We start from the raw sequence: 6883 nt of genomic DNA on the forward strand, positions 1-6883 counted from the left end.
TGTCTTCTCAGGCATTTACTAAGTTTTGTTAATGGTGCGCCTAACTTTCCAACTAGCTGTTGGCAGGCGGCTGAGTCACTGGTAAGTGCGGAAAAGCAGATTTTGAAGGTTTTTTTTTTTTAATGACTCACTGCTTTTATATATTTGCACCCAACTTTATTGACGAGAGAGGTTAGCGATAGCAAAAGCAGTGAAGGTGAAGTGTAAGCCCATCACCCCAGGCAACAGGTACCATCCATCGTGGATACACAGCAGAAGCTCTCCTTTACTATTGCGCCTTCCCGATTCACCCTGCAATGCTGCCTGTCCTCATCCCTGGACAGTCGTGTGTGCTTATCAGATCTGGTTGAGCTCAGTGCCTGCTGCACCAGTGTCTTTATTGCCATTCAGAGAGCACCACTGAAAGCGGGAGCACGCACTACATACTTATTTGAGACAAGGTCTCACCATATAGCTAAACTTACAATATAGCGCAGGCTGTCCTGGAACTCATTATGTAGCCCAGGCTAGCTTTGAATTTGCTCTTCTCCTGTCTCAGCCTCTGGAGTGCTGAGATTATGGGTATGTGCCACCTTGCCCGGCTTGGACTCTTGATTCTTTACATTTGAACCCCATGTGCCTGGCACATGGTAGACTCAAGCATGAGGATAATGAGGGGGGGAAAGGGGGGTGAGGAGGCATATATTATTGGAGAAGCTGAAGTGTGGACACACACGCCCCTCCTCCCTCCAGCTTTCCTTCTCAGGCTACCCATGAGCCCATCTTATAGGGCCTCCCTGCCTATCCCAGTCACACCAGCTTCTGCAGATTGTGGGCACCGTCTTGCGGGACCTCTTTGCTGCGGTTAGAAGGGGGTTAAAGCTGAGGTTTCTAATCGCTCCCAGGAGGTCTTATTACCTGTTGATTAGGTCCTTTTGGGATCAGTATCAAACCCGACAACAATAATAAACACTCCCTTCATTGGAATTTAGTAATGACCCTGCCTGCCCTGCGGGCCTGGTGGCCATGGGGAGGGGTGCTGGCTATTGTGGAGGCTGGAACTGCAGGCCATGGACGGCGGTGGTTCGCAGAGCTGGGGTCAGCTCAGACGTGCAGCTAACTAGCTGGCAAGCGCTGGTTTGGAGATATTTTTGGCTGCCCAGAGGTTTTCCCTTTCCTGCAGCACAAGGTACATCAGAGAGGACCCTCCGCAGCCAGCGGGGTGACCCCAGAGATGGATCTGGGTGGTCTTTCCACAGGCATCTAGGAGTTTCTGAGAACGGACCAGTAACTGTTTCAAGTGTGTTTTTTTCCGGAAGGTTCCCTCTTTCTATACAAATGCAAGTGGATGTGTGTGAAGGAGTACGTGAGTGCTTGTGTGAAAGAGCGCCTGAACAGTGTGTGTGTGTGTGTGTGTGTGTGTGGTGGTGGTGGGTTTCAGTGCTTCTACTGAAAAATGTAGACATGCTTTTGCTGCACCTCAACTTCCAGTGAGGCTCTACCCTCATAAATCTGTTGTGAGCTGGGAATCCTGTAGGTCAAGAATAAATGTATTCTGCAAACAGCATCCATCACTTTCTTCCCAATCCCTGACTTCCTTCTTTCCTTCCTCTTACTCCATAGCCAAATCTGGACTCACTCTCATGCCTCAGCTTCCCAAGGGCTAGAAGCACACCTGTTCACTACTCTGCCTGGCTACTTCGTCTACCTAAACATGTTCATTTGCCCACACTCAAGATCATCCAACACGAAGCCTATTTGATTGGTAAAGTATTGCCTCTCTCCCGCGAAGGACTATACACTGTACTAGAAGAGAGAAGGAAGCCCAGAATGGTCACATGGGTACATGTTTGTACTGCCATTAAGTACAAAAGAAGAAAATAATTCCTCAAGTTGAATCATATTAAAGTTGGGGAACACGGGTAAACATTTTGTTGGGCAAACTGCTCTTTTTCCTTCCCTGCCAATCTGTTCTGGGCGTCTTTCCATGCTATTACGTATTTGCTCGATCTGTTGGAGAGATTTAGAGTAATCCAGAATAAGAACAAAGCAAAATACATCGAGCCATTGTCTTCCTGTTGAACATTTTGAACACTGCCAATTTCTTGCTACTGCAAATAAAGCTGCAGAGAATATCCTTGTGTGTGTGTGTGTGTGTGTGTGTGTGTTTATGTACTTGTACAAATACTTTTGTAGTTAAGTTACATTTTAAAAGGCTATGTTTTTCACAGCCTGGAGTAGCACCTGATGCCCCTCTCTTTGGTCCCTGGATTGTATAAATTAAAAAAAAAAAGTCTCTGTGTGAACCTGCATGAGTTTATATGTACCATGTATGTTCAGGTCCCATTGAAGCCAAGAGAAGGTGTTAGTCTCCTGGAACTGGAGTTTACAGGCAGTTGCAAGCCATGATGAAGATACCGGGAACCAAACCTGGGTCCGCTGCAAGAGCATGAATGATTGTAGATACTGAGGAACCTCTCTAGTTTCCTGGTATACTTTGTTTGGTTTGGTTTGGTTTGGTTTGGTTTTTTAAGCCAAGGTTTCTCTGTGTAGCCTTGGCTGTCCTGGACTTGTTTTGTAGACCAGGCTGGCCTTGAACTCACAGGGATTCGTCTGTCTCTGCCTCCCCATGTGCTAGGAGTATAGCTGAGCCACGGAGCCAGGCTCTAGGATACATTTTTAGATAGTTAATGAATTGTGGTGCTGGTGCTAAAACCCAAGGCCTAGTGCATACCAGGCAAGCACTGCCACTGTGCTGTACCTCAAGCCCGGTATAGTCTCACTGAATTGTAATCATTAATTGTAATAAAACATATTCCAGTAATACTTTAATTTCAATTCCCTTCTCGCGAGATCACCATTTATTATGTAATTTAAAGACAATAAGCAAATGCTGAGGAAAAATACAAGAATAATGCAGACTTTTCATACACCCTTCAAATAACTTCCCCAGTTATATTTCGCGCCATCTGTTTGTTTTTCCTCTTTGCGTGTTTACATCTAGGCTGTCCAACATGGCAGCCGCTAACCAGGTTACACTGAGGTAGAACCGAACGAATGGTTTGATCCTGTGGTCATAGGCATCTCATTTCAAGTGCTTGGGAGTCACCAGCCACTGCCAGCGCAGGCACAGACCACCGCCACTGGCCAATGGAGTTGGGGGAATCCGTTACCCTTTTAAGACTTAGTTGGAGACATGTCATACTTTAATGCCTGCTTCCTAAGAACAGGGACGCTTTCAGGCAGGAAAGGTGTTAGCTAATCCACTCACAGCATTTGAATGTCATCAGGCACCCTAAGGTTGGGGCTGGGGAGACAGCTCACATCCCCAGCTCTCATGTGAAAGGAGAGTCTGCAAGTTGTCCTTTGACCACCGTGTGTGTGAGTGTGTGTGTGTGTGTGTGTGTGTGTGTGTGTGAATTAAAGTGATTGTTTTCATTAAAAACTTTAAAATTTTCCTTATAGCTCTCTTTTTTTTTTTTTTAAGTCCTGATTAAGTTAGGACCATGTCTTTCATTACTTGGCATCAGTCTTATTTTGCTTCTGAGCCTTAAGTATTAAGAGTTTGAGATTTATATCTAGTCTATGAATCTATCCAGGGTTAACAGTGCATGCTGTTTATCTAATGTGTTCAGCATTTAGAACCAGGCCTAGAAGGAAATCAATGATCGGAAAAAAGAAAAAGTGAGTGACTGAATGAATGGATGCATGCGTGAATGAATGATTTTCTGCACCTCTCCCTGAAAATAAAAATAAAATAAAATAAAATAAACCCTCTTAATTATCACCTTTCCTCTTCTTTCTCCAAAATCAAAACAGAAAAAAAAAGGGCACATATGATTATTTTGGAAACACTTTGTCAAAAAGCCACTCAGGAAAAGGTATTATTAATAGGATCGTAAGCTGGCGCCACAGCTTTTGGAAGACTTTTTGGCAATGTTGATTATTTAGGAAAAGCAGCTTCCTTGTCCCAGCAATCCTGCCTCTAAGGACTTTCACTGGAGAAGTACACGCACATGACTGGGCGGGCCGAGGTGACACTGACTGCAGTTTGAGTCAAGGGACAAGGAATAGCCCATGTACCCACTGGGAAACCCTTATACACGTGGGACACTCACACATTTAACATTTAATATTTGTCATGCTTTTCTCGGTCCTAGGGACTGAACTGGGCCTTGAGCATGCTAGGCGAGACCTCCCCCACCCCAGCTACACACTCAGTCCTCTTCTTACATTTTATTTCAAGACAGGGGCTCATCTCATGAAGTTTCCCAGGCTGCGCTTGAACTCACTCTGTAACCCAGGCAGGGACTTCAGTCCTCTTGCCCCAGCTGTCCAGGTATCTGTGATGACAGACCTGAGTCACCCGCCCAGCTCTAACCGTTAGTTAACCTAGTAAGAAAGTATCCACCACGTGACAGGTAATATCTTAAGTGATATTGAAACGCGAGAGACAGCATCTCTACCTCTCCAGTGTACCCTTCAACGGGTTGCAGACTGCACTGAAGTGTCTAGATAAGGTGGAGGGAGCAGTAGAGGTGGACAAAGATGAGCCCTTCCGAGAATTTTAAACGGCCAAGGAAACTGGCAACCTTACAACAGGAAACAGCAAGGAGAGGCTTTATGCTCGGGGTCACAAACTTATCCTACGGTCATAGGCACGTGGATCAAAATGTGAGGGGACCTATACCATCTGTTGTCGAGATGGGGACAGGCCAGGGTTTCAGCATGCGTTCGGGGTAGGGGGTCATTTTCATTTTATCCTATTTTGCTTTCCCCAGCCCCCGTGAGGATGCGCTTGTGCATGGCCAGTGAAATTAAAAATAAATAAATAAGCACGCTAATGGGAGGTCTAACAAGCGTGCCAGCTAACAGAAAGCAGGCACTATTTAAACATTAAAGAACTGAAGCAGCGGAGGCAGCACACTCGGAATGAAAATGGACCCGGAGGCTCTTGCCATCCACGATGCCAACCTATATAGAATCCAGTACACAGAATGCTATGTTCTCATAAGTCGCCTGCCAAGGTTGTTTATTTATCTTTATAAGGCTTTGCGGATTGCATGGGTGGCAAAAAGGAAAATAATATTCGCTGTAAGTCTAACATATCAGAAGTGCTTGTTGTATTTGCTGTTTCATTCAGTTTTAGAACCTCCAAGAAGCATCACCGTTTGGGTCTATTTGTATTGCTATACCAGAGTCTCAGAGTCTGGTTTAACAATCGAGAAAGAGGCTTAGTTAGTTTTGAGTTCTGAAAGTTTAAAAGCAACGTGCTAGCATTTGCTTGGCTCCAGTGAAGGCTTTCTAGGGGACATCATTACAGCAGGACTGTTTATGAAAGAGGTGCCAAGATGAGGAAAAAGGCTTGTTTTATAACAACCCAGTCTCAAGAGGGCCGGTCCCCTGCAGGAGATCAGCATTACTCTCTTCCACTAGGCCCTGCCTCTTTTAGATCCAGTCACCCCAGCACTGCTAAGGTGGATGCCAAGCCTTTAAGGCAGGGAACTTCAGGTGGGACATATTACGGTTTCTTTAAGAAATGGACCCATGGGCTCAAGGCTTGCATGCTAGGTGGTGGCAGAAACTTTAAGACGTGTGTGTCCTAGCTGACGGAAGCACACTGGGGAAAAATTTGAATATCATACCTGGTCCTTGTCCTTCCTGCACACATTCTTACTGTTGTAGCCTTCAGTTTCACCAGGGCTCAAAGCAACGGATCTGGCTAACTACAGACTACAGCCTTCGAGACAATGACCTATAAGAACGCGCCGCTCCTCTCCACCTCCCCGGGCCAGAAATGGTAGCACACAACTGTAGCCCCAGCACTTGGGAGGCAGTGACAGGTGGTGGTCAAGGTCATCCTCTGCTACACAGCCAGCTTGAGCTAGGTAAGACTCTCTCTCAATAAACAAACCAAAATCTTTTCTCTTTTGAAGCTCTCAGATAGTCCATCAAAGAAACAAACTCAAGGCATAGCACTTACTTTCTAGCCTCCATTTTTGAGGGTAGGAATATTGAGGTCTAGAAGGTTTTTGGAAAATTATTTCTGCCTACCTACCTACCCATCCATCCATCTATCATCTATCTATTGTGCATACATGTGTGTATATGTGCATACATGCATGTGTGCCACATGTGTGAAGGTACCCACAGAGGCCAGAAAAGAGGGTAAGACCCCTGGAGGTAGCATTACAGATGGCTGAGAGCCGCCCAAGGTGAGTGCTGGGAACGGAACCTGGGTCCTTTGGGAGGGCAGGAATCCCTCTCAACTATCGGCCGTCTCTCTAGCCCCCTCTTTAGGTTTGGGGGCACTCTGTTTAACGTCTGGGGAAACTGATTTTAAAAGATGGCTGTGGATAAAGCTGCCTGCTGGTAAGCCTGCTCCCCCCAATTCCACCCCTGAACTCTCACAGATGGTCCTCTGACTTCACATACCTGCCATGACATGTGCATGCCACCCCCATGTATGTGTTGCGTGCACGCACACACACACACGTAAATAAGTAATAAATAAATCCCCTGGAGAATGTCTGCTTGACAAAAGTTCCCAGTGTGTGCACTGGTCTTTCTCGGCTCTTGCTGCTCACAGCTGCCTACCTCAAGAGAGACAAGAGGAAGGAAAACAGGGGATGTCTGTGACGAAGGGAGGGGTAAGGTAAAGCAGGGAGACAGAAAGGTGGGAAGGGCCTGGGCAGGAGTGTGGGTGTTCGGGCTCATTAGCTAAAAAGATGACAACAGGCTACACCTGATGGATTAGGGATTATTATTATTATTATTATTATTATTATTATTATTATTTTGTGGTGCTGGAGATGGAAGCTAAGGCTTCATGTGTATTAAATGAGGCCTCTACCACTAAACTGTGTCCTCAGCCCTGAATTTTCTTTTCCTTCTTTTCTTTTTC

The sequence above is a fragment of the Meriones unguiculatus genome, chromosome 10 (assembly GCF_030254825.1).
Source record: "Meriones unguiculatus strain TT.TT164.6M chromosome 10, Bangor_MerUng_6.1, whole genome shotgun sequence".
Classification (NCBI taxonomy): Eukaryota; Metazoa; Chordata; class Mammalia; order Rodentia; family Muridae; genus Meriones; species Meriones unguiculatus.